Source organism: Megascapheus bottae, chromosome 15, assembly GCF_031878675.1.
Source record: "Megascapheus bottae isolate mThoBot1 chromosome 15, mThoBot2.hap1, whole genome shotgun sequence".
Lineage (NCBI taxonomy): Eukaryota > Metazoa > Chordata > Mammalia > Rodentia > Geomyidae > Megascapheus > Megascapheus bottae.
The window spans coordinates 30,115,900-30,131,344 of NC_143523.1; positions in this window are offsets into that span (position 1 = coordinate 30,115,900).

The following is a 15,445-nucleotide window of genomic DNA, read 5'->3' on the forward strand; positions in this document are numbered from 1 at the left end:
CCTGGGAAAGCAGGAGGCAGGTCAAGGACAGCATTTTCTGCATCCCTTATTGCCTGTGGACCAAGAGGAGAAATGCTGAAGCCATATTACCTGTCTGGAAGCTGGGTTTAGGGACTTATTTGCTAGCTGAGTGATTTGGGACAAGCTACTAGACCTGCTTGTGTTTCAGACTCCTCATCTATAAAACATGGATTAACATGAACTCTCTCATAGGATTGCAACTTTCTGTGCTCAGCACACTTGAACTCATCCATCTTCTGAGTAGCCAAGTGGAATCCAGATTTTTTATTCTGGCTCCATCACATGTGACCTGTCTAGTTATCCTTTCAAGACAAACATTTTGGGAAAAGACAGAAGTGTGTTTGTCTTACTCTACTTCCTCACTTCTGAGTCATTCTACCCCCAACCCTTCCTGAAACTTACTCTGGTTCCCCACTATCTTCCTGATTAACAGACCTAAGGATTTTATCCCTTTGCTTTTCTATCTTCGTGGCTTTTTGTTTTTGCTTTGCTAACCTCATCTTAGAACATTGTTTTTTGGGGGGCTTTAAGTGAGATTTCTCTAAATCCTTTACCTTCCTAATTCTCTAGCTGTTTTTTCCCCTTCAATAGTTTATCTTTCATCACAACAAGAGGGCAAACAGCCCTCTTTATCTTTGTTGTTGTTGAGAAAAAAAATCTGCTTTTTATGTAATGAGTATTCTTCCTACTATCTCCCCATGTACTCTGTAAGCATCGTATTATATGGTATTATTGTATACACACAATGTGTATGCAAATGCATGTGTAATATATCATGTATATGCTGTATATGAATTATGTAATAGTATATATTTACTTGTATATACTATGTGCATACCATATAGATATACAGACACTTATATGTATATACAATACTCATAATTACATATGTGCACATATGAATATATACACTTGACTCTCTCCAGATATTTATATAAAATGTGTGTGTTTGTCTTCTCCCCTTCCCTCCCCTGCCATACCCTCCCTTCTTCTCCCCTTTCCTCTCCTCTCTTTTTTTCTTTCCTCTTACTTCCTTCCTCTTCTTTTCTAGCCATTCCTCAGGTCTTTCATCATCCATTCCCTCATTATTCTTCTCACTTCCCCATCAGTGCTTCCTACCCAGGTCTTGCTCTTAAATCATAATCTCTGTTCTAGAGAAGGTAACTGCCTCATGGAAAAGGGACAAAACTGAACAAATGCATCTGACCTACTGTGATCAGTTCTGTAATGGGGCCTACGGACTTGTACTGGTTCATCAGTTTAGGTAAAGGGCCTATATAGAAGAAGATTGCAAAGAAAGATGAAAGAACTTGATGTTCTTGAAGCCTGATAAGAGCACTTAATGGTCCAGAAAGAACTGCAGGTCATGTTTCCAAGAAGAACCTCAGGCCTCAGTTTGGGTTCTTAAACAGTATGTTTAAGAAGTGGTTTTTTTGTTTTTGTTGTCAAGCCTTTTAAACTGCTTAGGACTATTTACTTATATGTGTCACAGGAAACGTGAATGACTATATATATATATATATATATATATATATATATATATATATATGTTTTAAGCAGTGTGACCCTTAGCTGTATTTTATTGAAGTACAATGGATAGATGGATGAAGGCATTGCAAACTGGAGGTGGTGAACAGGATGATTCACAGATTTTAAGCAAAGAAGTGAATTGGCAGTATCTGTCTGAGATGACAACTGGGAACAGAATAACCACAGTAACCCTAGTTAGGAGTCATAGCAGGTTCTGCTAGGATTTTAACCCTGGCTTCATTGTTTGTTAACTTTGTAGCCTTCAGGATATTACTTAATCTCTCCAAGACTCAGTTTCCTCATCTATAAAAAGAAGGTGATAATATGTATCCTTAGAAGTGTGCTGAGGACTAAGAAAGATAATTTACAAAGCTTGGCATACTGCATTTTTAAAAAAATGCATTAAAATTAAAGAAAATTATGAGGATAAATGTGGTCAAAATACTTTTTGTATAGGTATGAAAATGGAACAATAAAGCTTGTTAGATTGAATAGGGGAGGGAGACAAAGTGTAAGGGACAGAAGGGCTGGGTCTGATTGGGGTGTGTGGCCATGTCAAAATGAGACTTTTGTGCTGTGAACTGTTGTTAATATATAAAATGTGGGTAAAAAGTAAAGTTAGTGTTGCCAAGAAATTTTTAGGTTGAAACCCAACGTCATTTTCTAGCCTTGATATTTTGATTTATTTCATTATTCTATACTTTTGGATCACTGTGCAAAACAGTGAGCGGGCCCTCTCTTCCATCCCTTCGATGCCGGCTGTGGAAGGTTGCTGTCATAGGATAGCAGGCCAGCTCTGTGTCTTTTTCCCAAGGAAAACAAGGTTATCCTTTCTCTCTGCAGGTGGATTTTAATCCCCAACAGTCTATGCGATTCAGTGGTTTCTCTTACGATAGCTTCATTCTTCCCTTCCGGTGAAACAAACAGCTTCTATACAGGAGGGAAAAGTCTCTGAAAGAAAAGATCATACTTTATCTATCACTGATTCCTTTAAGGATCATATACTTGGAAAGTGTTCCACAAGCATCTCTGAAGTATAGAATCTCAAGCAGGAAAGTCTTAAAAATCATTTTCCTTTTAGGGGTGGGGAAAGTAATATAACGTTAGCTAATCTGCGTACTTCTCTAGGCTGATGGTAAGAGCAAATGAGGCTTAGCCATTGGCTGCTGAGTAGATAAACGGAATCCTTCTTTGTCAAGGGGGCTGAGGTGGACAGAGGTATGTGTGAGGGAAGGAAGATGCCTAGGTCCGTATGTTCTTTGCTTATCCCTACCCACTTTCCCCTATCTCATGGCTGCTTTTCCGGCTACCTTTCAGCCTTTATTTGTTGAATTCTTTTCCTGTGCAGGCCCAGGTACTTCTCCACTGCTGAATCTCAACAGAATCAAAAGGTGGACTGCCACTAATGCATTAGAGAAGCGACTGTGTGACTCAAAAGGGCAAGAGTCAGAGGAAGCTGATCTGCTGAGTAGCTCAGACTGCAGAAGCAGCTGGAGCCACAACATTTAAATTCAAGTTGTGAGGCGTGTCATCCTCAGATTCACCAGGAGGAGGCTCTTCTCTCTTTCTGCACCATCAACGCCACCAGACCAAGAGCTGGTTAGATAAAGTTGACAGAAAGGAGGTTTCCAAAGAAGTCTCTTGGCGTGTGACACTGTTTGGAAAATGTCATCCCTATTGTGGAGTTTGTTAGATGGGAAGGGGGAAGCGTTGCTCATTCTTGGCATTGGGTTGGATGTGCCTTAGGTCTGGTGCTGCTGAAGCAAGAAGCTTGTGTGTGCCATGCCTGTCCAACTTCTATGCAACAAATGCAAAACCTGAGATGCCATGATTGAGGGTGCTTATTTTATAAATAAAGAGACTGAGGTTCAGAAGTGACTTTCCTTGCGACACACAGATGGTCTAGAATTTATAGACTTTTGCTCATTCGGTTCCTCTCCTCTTTGCTCTCTCTAAGTCCTTAGAACCCTGGGCTCTATGGGACAGAACACAGGAATTGCTGCAATCACTATTCTTTGCTACTGCAGAATAATTTTCATTAAGCTGCTCTATTGATGTGTAAGAACTTGGAGGAAGTGTTTTACTGCAGTCCTGTCACATGTATTGACTGCTGTTGAAAAAGGTGCTCAGGAAAGCATTCCTACAATCAAGTATAACTCAGAATACACAAGAATGAATTACTTATGCACACAACAATAAGGATGAATCAAAACAATTGTGGTGAATAAGAAAGAGCCCAATAAAAGAGATTACATGTATATGACTTGTTGAACTGGTTCAAATAATTTATATTTCACTATCAGATTGAAGCACAAAACATTTCCTGGCTCCACATTTCTGTTCTCTCCTGGTAGATCTTTGTGGACTGAGACTTGATCTCTTTCCCTCCAGAGTCTTTTCCTTCCCAGACATGGGACCTTGAAGTTCTAATTAAAAGCAGGCTGGGATTTGATGCTGGGCGCCCTTGATTTATGCCTCCAATTCTTGCTGTTCAGGAAGCTGAGATGTGAGGGTTGCAGTCCAAATTTATCATCCTAGGCAGGTAAATCCTAGAGACTGTTGTCTTCAAAGAACCAGCAAGAGTGAAAAGTAGAAGCTTGGCTCAAGTGGTAGAGCACCAGCTGTGAGCTAATAAAACCAAGTGAGAGTCAAAGACCCTGCAATCAACCAAGTCAAAGACCCTGCAAAGAAGAAGAAGAAGAGGAAGAAGAAGAAGAAGAAGAAGAAGAAGAAGAAGAAGAAGAAGAAGAAGAAGAAGAAGAAGAAGAAGAAGAGGGAGAAGAAGAAGAGGGAGAGGGACAGGGAGAGGGAGAGGGAGAGGGAGAGGGAGAGGGAGAGGGAGAAGAACAAGAAGAACAAGAAGGAGGAGGAGGAGGAGGAGGAGGAGGGGTAAGAAGAACTGTAAACAGTGCAATTAAAAAAAAAGCTTCTTAGGGCTGGGAGTTTGGCCTTATGGTAAGAGTGCTTGCCTAGCATGCAAGAAGACCTGGGTTTGATTCCTCAGCGCCCCACATACATAGAAAAAGCCAGAAGTGGTGCTGCGGCTCAAGTGGTAGAGTGCTAGCCTTGAGAAAGCCGAAGGACAGTGCTCAGACCCTGAGCTCAAGCCACAGGACTGGCCAAAAAAAAAGCTTCTTAGTTCCATTTCTTGGAGTTCATTTCAATAACCATCACTTTATATGGTCATATACACATAAGCTACGGAGCTCTTGAGATCCTCCTCTAAGAGTATCTTCCTTTGTTCTCAAGAAGTGGCATTTTGTTAGATTGTGTTGCCAACCATAAACTCACTCCTAGCATCCTTTCTTTCGATCATTCTGGATGGGGCTTTCCATGCCTTTTAAATCACCTGAATAAACTTGAGTACATTATCTGAACACACCTGACTATATGCCTTCTTACTATGTGGTATGGAATTCTCAAAGTAGAACAGGAACACCAGCCTTCATGCAATTCTTGGCTTATTTGTTCCTACAGGTCCTTGCATGCTATCATTTCCCCATTGCCCTGCCCTGCCCCCAAGAAAGAAATTGGTTGCCAGAATTTGGCAGTAGAAAGATGCCAAAACACAGACAAAAAGTAAACAATTGCCAAAACACAGACAAAAAGTAAACAATCATGACTGAGTTTATCTTGAGAGATTTCCTTCATGTCAGTGTTTATACTTAAGCCACTAAAAATCATAGCAGCTTCTACAAAATAAAGCCTTCCATGTTTCATTTTCCAAAAAGCATAGCCTCATCTTACTCTGTGCCTTTGGCTATGAGACATGTCCTCCAGCACCCTCCAGACCTCTATCTGTGGTCCCCACAGACCTTTTCCACCAGCTAAGCTTTAACTAGATGTTTCCTTCTGGAGGAAGTGGAAAACACCAGCTTTCAGCAAATGACTATGGGGTCTGGGTAGCCCCCTCAGAATGATCACATTTAGTTACCTACTTCATAGTTACAAAATTTTACTAGATTTCTCCTGCATTTTCAATGGACTTTACAGAACACTTTGTCAGGGATTTTTTAGATAGAGTATAACTTTGAGGTCTTGCAAAACAAAGGTCTGTCTCTAAGAACAGAGATGTTAAATGAGACATCCAAGTTCAAAAAACAAACATGAACCCTTCTTGAGTTTTCTCTTCAAAGATGCTGTGGCAATCATTCCATTTGGAGGTCATGAAGACTGAAATTTCTTTCCTCTTAGAGATCTTAATCCCAGAGATTCACTACAATATGGAACTCATCCAAATTTTTGTGATTTTTAGAAATAGAGCTGTGATTATTCCAGTAGAATAAATTCATGACCATGAAAGCATTCTTATCTCAAAACAGCCCTTTCTTTAACCCTCAGCTAGCAAGTGGTAGCATAAACAGTATATGGACAGAATTTCTCTATTAGGGGATTGGTTTCTGGGATCAGAGTAAGTGACTATGTTTGGTTCAAGATCAGCCTCAGCAAAATACATTAGGTGGACATGGTGAGGTGTACCTATATCCCAGTTACTTGGGAATCATAAGTAAGAAGACCACATTCCAAAAGCCCTGTCTCAAAGCTAACCATAGTGAAATGGTATGGAGGTATAACTCAAGTGGTAAGCACTTGATTAGTAAGTGTGAGGTACCAAATTCAAGCCCAAGTAAAAAGAATTGCATTCACAGGAGACTCCTAAGCACAAACAGAAAGGGTTCACTCTAACGTAAAACAAGTCATCTCTACCAGCCTCGCTGGAATTAAAACTAGCTGGAGTGCCAACAGTCCAATCTATGGATGATTATTGTGTCAGATTGTGATGTGATGTTTGTCCTTAGGTCTTGAACATAACCATTTCTAGAAGAAATCTATGCTTATACACCTTCTGCAGGGGTTCTAATCTGCTGCATGTTTCTAGATGTGTAGGTGAATAGAAGCACAATTGGGCACACTTCAATCTAGCCTCTTGATGTGCAAGGCAGATGCTACTTTAGAACATGGAAAGTATTTTTCTTTTTTTTTTTGCCAGTACTGGGGCTTGAACTCAGGGCCTGAGCTCTGTCCTTGGGCTTCTCAAGACTAGATCTCTACCACTTGAGCCACAGCACTATTTCCAACTTTTTTCTATGTATATGGTACTGAGGAATCAAACTTGGTTCTTCATGTATGCTAGGCAAGCACTAGGCCAAACCTCTGGCCTTAGTATTTTTTAATTTTTAATGAAACAACTTGGCTCAGATTCAGACCTCAATAAGATTGGAGCAGGTTAAAAGCAGGAGTGAGGAGGTTTATCTCAGGAAATGGAAGAATTAAGTCTGTTTGGCTTTAAATATTCCATTTGTGGGTTAATATTGTTCTTACACATCCCTGGAGGAACAGAAGGCCTCAGAGCTCCAAAAGATTATGGTAAAAATAAACCAACCAACCAACCAACAAACAAACAAACCCTGCATTTTCTTTTGTTCTGGGATGGAAGGAATTGATAGATCATAAGGAAAGGATTAGACTGGGAAACCTTCAGAGAAACAACTTTACTTTATTCATGCTATATTGTTGCTGACAAGAACAAGACCTAGTTGGTGGCAGGTGCTAGTTATTATTGGTTGAACAAATATAATATGCTTTCAAAATTCTGTATTTGCATGACACAAAGTATCTAGAACACAGGAGTAAATACAAGTACATTAAGAAGAATGAATGGCTCTGACTATAATCCCCCATCTAAGAGAGAAAAATCTATTTGTTCTTAATGGGGAATAAAATACATATAATTATTACTACTTTATTCCAATGAAGATTTCATTACAATGGAATCCTTCATTGAAATGAAGATTTCCCCTGATATATCATGGAATCCAGCATGCATCCTAAAAAATTGCAGTTGATGTCTCTGAGAAACTGCAGCTCTTGGGGGTAAGAATATGTCAGAATCTCTAGGGAACACAGACTTGTGGCCTAAAGTAAAGTAATCTTGTTTCAGTTCATCTGTTTGTAGGGATAATTAATCAATTCTGTGTGGATGGTCACAGGCTCCATTTGAGGAACCTTGACTGCACAGGATGAAAGGTACAGGAGATCAAAGGTGACAGCTTGTTCTCTGAGGTGCCAGCTGTTCTTCAGAGCTTTGTGATTTTTTTTTTAGTAAGCCAAGAACCCCAGCAAGGAAATTCAAGACATTCCTGTCCAGCCTTCCAGTATGGTGGCTTTCATTTTGGATAACCCCTGCTCACACATCATTTGGGCACTTGTAGAGATGAAAACTTTGGCTGATTAGCCCAAGTGTAGCTATAGCCTGGATTTTCACTTTTACACACAATTCTACTTAAAATCTGGAACTATCTCCCAACATTAAAGAGTCAAAGTTACATGGACTGAATGACAGCAAATCTGTATGTAACCACATTCTTATGAAGGAAATCAACTTATCAGCAGAGTCTATTTATACCTATCACCAAGAATAAGTGGAAAAAAACCCACTTTCTTTGTGATCCTATTTTCTAGTTAAATATTATAACTATGCAGTCATGCCCTTTTACATGGTAATGACAACCTACATTTGCATATAATAAATGTTTGCAAAAGGATACTTTAGTACTTAGAACACAAAACCGCTTTAAAAAGTAGGTCTAGCAGAATTGACTTCAGAATACTATGTAATGTATTTGAAAGCAAAAGGGTGCCATCTTAAACTATGTGGGTTCCATAATCTCTTCCAGTGCCCCAAAAGCTTTTAAGCACTTTGGAAGATGACTGAAGAAAAAAAAACAGCAGAGAAAGTTTTCTGAAAGTGGTTTCAAAAGAGAGCTCCTTCCTCAGTGTTTTGTGCAGCAGTGTCATGCTAGGAAAACTCCTTCCATCTGGTCTCCTCATTAGTATTCTTGTTCCAGTAAAATATAGTCACCAGCCTCTTCTTTTTCTTTTTAATTTGCACATATTCTATCTAACGTGTAGTCATCAAATCAAGTCTTCTTGCCTCCATCTCCTCAGTGCTGAGACTGCAGGCATGCAGTATGGTATCGAACTTTCCTTTTCTTATTTTGTCAACCTCCTTAAGTCAAAGCCCATTTATTTCTCATGTATATGGCTGAATAAGCCAGTTTCCCATAGTCATTTAACAACATTTTGGACATCTTGGCTATTATTTTATTTTTAAGTTGGCTGTTTTGTAATGTTTCGCATTTTTAATGTGGTAAATATCACGCAACAGTCGCTTGGATTTGAGGCCAGTGTCTCTGCAAACAATAAAACCACAATCATTGTTCTGTTTTCCTTGGCTAACTTCATTCATCACATTTTTAAAAAATAAGTCTCTGACATGTAATTGACTCTGGAACAATCACTAAGATGAAACCATATTTTAACCAAATGGCTTAGTGAGTTCTTATTAAAAGCCGTGGTAGTCATAAAAGAAATGCAAATCAAAACAACTCTAAGATTCCACCTCACTCCAGTTAGAATGGCCAGGATCAAGAAAACTAATAACAACAGATGCTGAAGGGGATGTGGCCAGGAGGGATCACTACTACACTGTTGGTGGGAGTGCAAACTGGTTCAACCACCATGGAAAGCAGTATGGCGTTCCTCAAAAGACTAAACATAGAGCTCCCCTATGACCCAGCAACTCCACTATTTGGCATTAATGCAACTGTCCAGAAACAAGGGCATACTAAATCCACTAGCACAATGATGTTCATTGCAGCACTATTTACCATAGCAAAGATATGGAACCAACCCAGATATCCCTCAGTTGATGAGTGGATCAACAAGATGTGGTATTTATACACAATGGAATTCTATGCTGCTGTCAGAAAGAATGACATTGCCTTATTTGTAAGTAAATGGAAAGACTTAGAAAAAAATCATATTAAGTGAAGTAAGCCAGACTCAAAGGAACATAGGTCCAGTAGTCTCCCTCATTTGTCAAAATCAGTAGAAACCTTGGGCTCTCCTAGCAGAGATTTACATAGAACAAAATCTAGAGACATTAGGCTAAATAGTATGACATTAAATGTAAGGACCTCCAGGAGAAGGAAACAAAAGCCATATAATGAGTGATTGTTGTCCTTAATGTACTATGTTATCTCTCATCTCTTTTGCCATCCCTTGGTTAACTCATATTGTTACAATATTTCACCTTGTTATCTGATCTATTTTATATGTGCTTAATTGGTTATTTGAAATTGGATAGGAAAGGGGGGAAATCAAGATAAACGGGGGGAAGGGGGGGAGGGAAATAGGGACCATGTCATAAGAAAGGGTATCAATGTTTGTGAAGTTATACACCTTCTAGCTGGTGAATGTAATGTAACCCTTCTAATAATCACAATAAAAAATTTAAAAAAAAAAAGCTGTGGTAGCCTGAGGGTGGTGGCAGTGTCAGTCTGGATGAATTATGTCAGCTCTTTGGTTAAACAGTGCATAAGATACTGCCCTTAAAATATTTTGTTTAGGGGCCAGGAGTTTAGCCTAGTGGTAGAGTGCTTGCCTAGCATGCACAAAGACCCAGGTTCAATTCCTCAGTACCACAAACAAAGCAAAAAGCCAGGAATGGTGCTGTGGCTCAAGTGGTAGAGCTCTTGCCCTGAGAAAGCCCAAGGATCGTGCCCAGGCCCTGAGTTCAAGGCCCAGGACCGGCAAAAAAATTTAAAAAATATTTTGTTTATAATCTTTTGTGATTATGTCCATCAGTTGACCGTAATCAGAAAGGATCACTCTTGAAAGTGTGGTTAAACTTCTTCCAGTGACTCAAAGACCTTGAGAACAAAAGTAGATTTTTTCCCAGAGATGGAATTCTGCCTCACAATCATGACGGAAAATTTTTGTGTAAATTTGCAGCCAGCAGGCCCCTCCCACTTTTTTAGGACTCACCAGTGTTCATGATTTCTCTTGAGAACCTTGGCTGAGAGAAGGATCATAAGCATCTTTTGATGAAGTGAAAAGACTTTAAAAATCACTATCCCCAATATCAGTTTACTATAGTTGAGAAGCCATGGGTGGGAGGGAAGATTCATGAGAATCACAATAATATAGATACTTTTTTAAAAAGAAGATTCATTATATGGCCTTATGTATCAAGATTTCGCTCTATTGCAGATCTCTGCTAGTAGAGCCCAAGGTTTCTACTGATTATGACGAATGAGGCCATATAATGTGAAGCTAATTGAAAGGACCTCCAGGATATTGAAACAAAAGCCATATAACGAATGATTGTTGTCCTTAATGTACTATGTTGTCTCTCATCTCCTTTGCTGTCCCTTGGTTATCTCATATTGGTATAGTATCTCACTTTGTTATCTGATATATTGAATTTATTTGTATTTGGATATTTGAAATTTGATAGGGAAGGGGGGAAAACCAAGACGGGTGGGGGGTGTGGGGGGGAGGGAAATGTGGGGGGGGAGGGAAACGGGTACCAAGACATGTGAAAGGGTATCAATGTATGTGAATTAATGCACCTTCTATCTGGCAAATATCATGTAACCCTTTTACTAATTACAATAAAAAAATAAATAAATAAAAAAGAAGATTCAAAACTTAATTTACCTTGGGCAAACTGATGCGTAGCTAAGACATAGTGAGGAACCCCAGTGCTCCAAGGTGTGTGTGTGTGTGTGTGTGTGTGTGTGTGTGTGTGTGTGTGTATGCTATGTACACACCCTTTGAAGAATAGTTAATAGTCCTTGAATATCTTCAAATTCATTTATGCTATGGTAATTCATTCACCCATTCATTCATGAGCTAGTAAACGAGACAGGGACTTTTCCTCTCCAGTCTACCACTGTACTACCAGCATGTAACCGTGCCTCAGTTGTGGCACATGTTCAAATATTTGTTGAATATATGATTATAGATTGTCTCCTTTATTAGTTGTATAATTAAGCAAATCAGGTTACTTTCAGCTTTTTAGTGTGCTCTTAGCCAACTTGTCACCTACATACTTGTGATGTACCCAATTTCTCCTTCCCATCTTGAAAACCCTCCAAGTGGAAGGTGGTGTTTGACTCCTATCTATAGGCTAATCCTAAATCTGGGATTGATGCCCAAACCATTCTTCTTGGCTTCTTCTAAGGCAAAATCTAAGAAGCCTTTACTCAGTAGCTTTGACCTTAACAGAACATTACTGGTTCCCAGGTCTGCTATGACCTTGAACTTCTTCCCTGTGATAAAGTACTTGCATTTCACTTAACCCATGTACACCACAGTTTACTCCAGAAAATAACAATATGGCACAGTAGCATAGTCATGAGCTGTGAACTGTCTTGGTTCAGGTAAAATTTAGATTTCACTCCTCTTTTTAGTAGCTTGAGCCCTCAATCCTCATAAGAAGAGTGAACAAAATGCCTTTCCTGTATGACCTTGGTAAGTACTAAATGTAATGTAGGTTTAGACTCTATTGTCTCTTTCCTCACTCTGGGATTTAGATTTACATTATTCTTGCTTATGTTTGCAGTAAATGCTGTGCCTTGAGCAAGCCAACTTACCTCTGGACAAACATGTTTTTACTTATAAAAGGCAAAGTTGAAACTGGTTATTACATTTTCACATTGTATAGTAATACAATTGTTTCTTCAATAATTTATTCACAAACATCAAAAATTACATAAAAACTCCTTAGTCTAAATAAGGAAGAAAAATTTTATGCTATGTCAAGCTAATTTAACATGGAAAATATTAAATTCTGTATTCCTAAAATATGGGATAATTGATGATTTAAATTGGCACTCAGAAGTGTTCATCTGGGAAAGTGCCAGTCTACTTGAGATGTTGATAAAGAGAAGGAAGTAGTCATTTTAATATGGCCAAGAGGAAGACAAGTCAAAGCAGAGGTATGGCTTAACCAGAAATTCTAATAATGGATGGGTTGAAAGGAGACCAGTGTGGGTTGAGCAAACTTATTAAAGTTGGGTCTTTAATGTGTTTTCAGAAAATATGGATCTTCAAGAGAATACTTTAGTTGTGAAGTTTTCTAAATTTATTGGGCTATAAATGTATATGTATACATCCATATATATTTTATGGATTGCCTATTAAGATCTCTTGGCAAAAAATATTCCAACACCAGTTACTAATTTACTTCTTTCAGATCTTCCTGCCCTTAAGTCTTGAACATCTGTTTGAAGTAGAATCATGAGATAGCAAATACTGAGCAGATTTTTTTTTCCCTTTAGGGAATGCTGGTGTCTGAGTTTTGGTAGCTGAGCATTCTGTGACATTAGTTCTGTTCCAATTAGAATCCACTACAGATTCCTATACAAGTCAATGAAGAGACATTTTATTCGTTTCTTTGTTGAAATGGTAGCCTGATAGGAGTGCTTTGCAAAAAGGGATTGTGGGCCTAAATCCATACTTAGACTTTGCTTAATTTGAAGGATAGTCGAGGGCAGGGTTATGAGCTGAGAATTTCTGGAATCTACTTCCTTCTCCCTTTCAATCTCATGTACTTGTCCAGATTGTTCCTGATAGTCAATTGTCTATGTCTAACAGAAAAATAAACTTATTCTTACTTGTGTAAGTATAGCAAGTCTTGTCCAATTAGACTATATCAGGTTAGCAGGATAATAAGATAGGCAGTATTACCAGTTGAGAAATCCTTAACAGAGTAATATAATGAGAGTAACAGAATCATCTGCCTTAAACTAGGACTTATAATTATAACGTTTATTGTATATTGCACTATGCTACCTTTGTGTCACTTAATAATTACTGTATCATTCAGATTTTGGAATGATATGCTTATGTCAAGCTAATTTAACATGGAAAATATTAAATTCTGTATTCCTAAAATATGGGATAATTGATGATTTAAATTGGCACTCAGAAGTGTTCATCTGGGAAAGTGCCAGTCTACTTGAGATGTTGATAAGGAGAAGGAAGTAGTCACAGTGAGCAAACTCTTATTTTATGTCTCCACATTGTTCATGGACCCAACAAATACCAAGAAGTAACTTTCCGTTTTGCTATTTTCATTTTACAAATTCTAGGGGGGATGCCAACTAAAGGGAGCTCTTTAAAGGGACTGTTTCAGTACTCAGGAGTTAAAAACCAAGTGGTTGCTACCTTATTAATTTGGCTCCAGTAAGCCAACAAAGTCTCATCTCTACTTTTCCAAACTACTGTTCAGATAGCTCTCAATCCTATCATTTTTCCCTCTTCATGTTCCTCCTCTTCCTCCACTTCTTTCTCTTCTTCCCTCTTCTCTAATCCTCTTCCTATTTTTCTTCCTTTATCCTTTTTTTAACTGGTATCAGAGTTTGAACTTAGGGTCTATGGCTTACTCAGCTTGCTAGGCTTGAGCAAGCGTTTTGTTAGTTATTTTGGTAATAAAGTCTCTCAAGTATTTGTACTAGGGTGGCTTCAAACCACAATTCTCTGGACCTCGGCTTTCCAAGTAGCTAGAATGAGTATCCAGCTAACTTTTAAATTATTATCTCTCATTCATCAAAGTAGCCATTCTCATTGAAGCACTTGTATTTATTTATAAATTTAAAATATTCTCTTTCCTGTCACTCTAAAAGTTAGTTTTCAAGGGGTAACCTTATTTCCTGTCTTTGAAGGGATTAGGGCTGTTCTATCAGACATTTCATATGTTTCTGAAATGACCCTAAAGAAGCCATGAACATTCTTTGCTGTCAGAGTTGAGGTATTTTCTTATAGGAGTTTGAGTTTCTTTCTTTGTTTCTTTGTTTCTTTCTTTCTGTCTGTCTGTCTGTATTTATTTATTTATTTATTACCCGTCCTGGGGCATGAACTCAGGGCCTGAGCACTGTGCTTAGGCTTTTTTTTCTCAAGGCCAGTGATCTGACACTTGAGCCACAGCACCACGGTTCCAGCTATTTGCTATGTATGTGGTACTGAGGAATCGAACCCAGGCCTTTGTGAATGCTAAGCAAGCACGCTACCACTAGGCCAAACTCCCTGCCCTGGTTGTGATATTTTTTTTTATGGCTCTACTATAGCAATAATTTTTGCTTACTCATTACTGTGACATTTCTCAACAATATCTTTTCCAGAATTTCAAGCCTACATTCTAAATATCTTCATGTTTCTCGGAAAGCAGTTATCAGGAAATGTGAGGCTCATATAGGAGGGCTGTACATGTTGTCTTATGCTTAGAGTCATCTCACCATGTTATAAGGGCACAGCCTGAGGATACTTGTATTAAAGAAAAGTGATCACTTCACCCTGATTCATGGGCTATAGACTTTATTGCACTTTTCCCATAAAATCAAGACAAGCTACAGTGACAAACAGCACAGAATTGAGCTTGGCTGGGGTGTCATGTTACTGTGTGAATTAACACAAACTACATCATTTTTAACTTCAGCCCATTTAGGCATGGTGTTTCTCTTTGCATGCTTGGGCGACTGGATCCAGGTGTAGGAACTTAACATCCATTATCTTAACATTTTATATGGCATCCATCTAAATTAAAACTTTTTCTCTAATTAATAAGCATTTCTTTGGATTCTAATGCTGCTAACATATATATAGTTTTATTCATCTTGGCTTTTAGTTTCCTATACATTTGGCTATGAAGTTTCTTTTTAATGATATGTAAGTAACTGGGAGGGGGGCACGAACGTATAATACAAGATAGCACTGGGGAAAGATGCCAGGGGTAGACTACTATAATTCTCTTACCATTGCAAAATAACTACTGTTCTCCCACATCTTTATTCTTTGAGGAATAAGGAAAATAAAGTTTCTCTACAACCAGGAGGGAGAAAAAGAAGACATATTTATTGAGTGTTTGGTCTGTCCCAAGAGCCTAGTGGGTTAGATGCTTTACATATCAATATACTAGTCCATTGAGTATTAAAACCCAGAGAAGGATGTTATTATGGCCACTTTACCAGTAAGAGAACTGGAACCATGGAAGATGTGATAAATTGCCAGAGATGTTTTGATGGAACTTTTGTCATGAAGTGCCCGG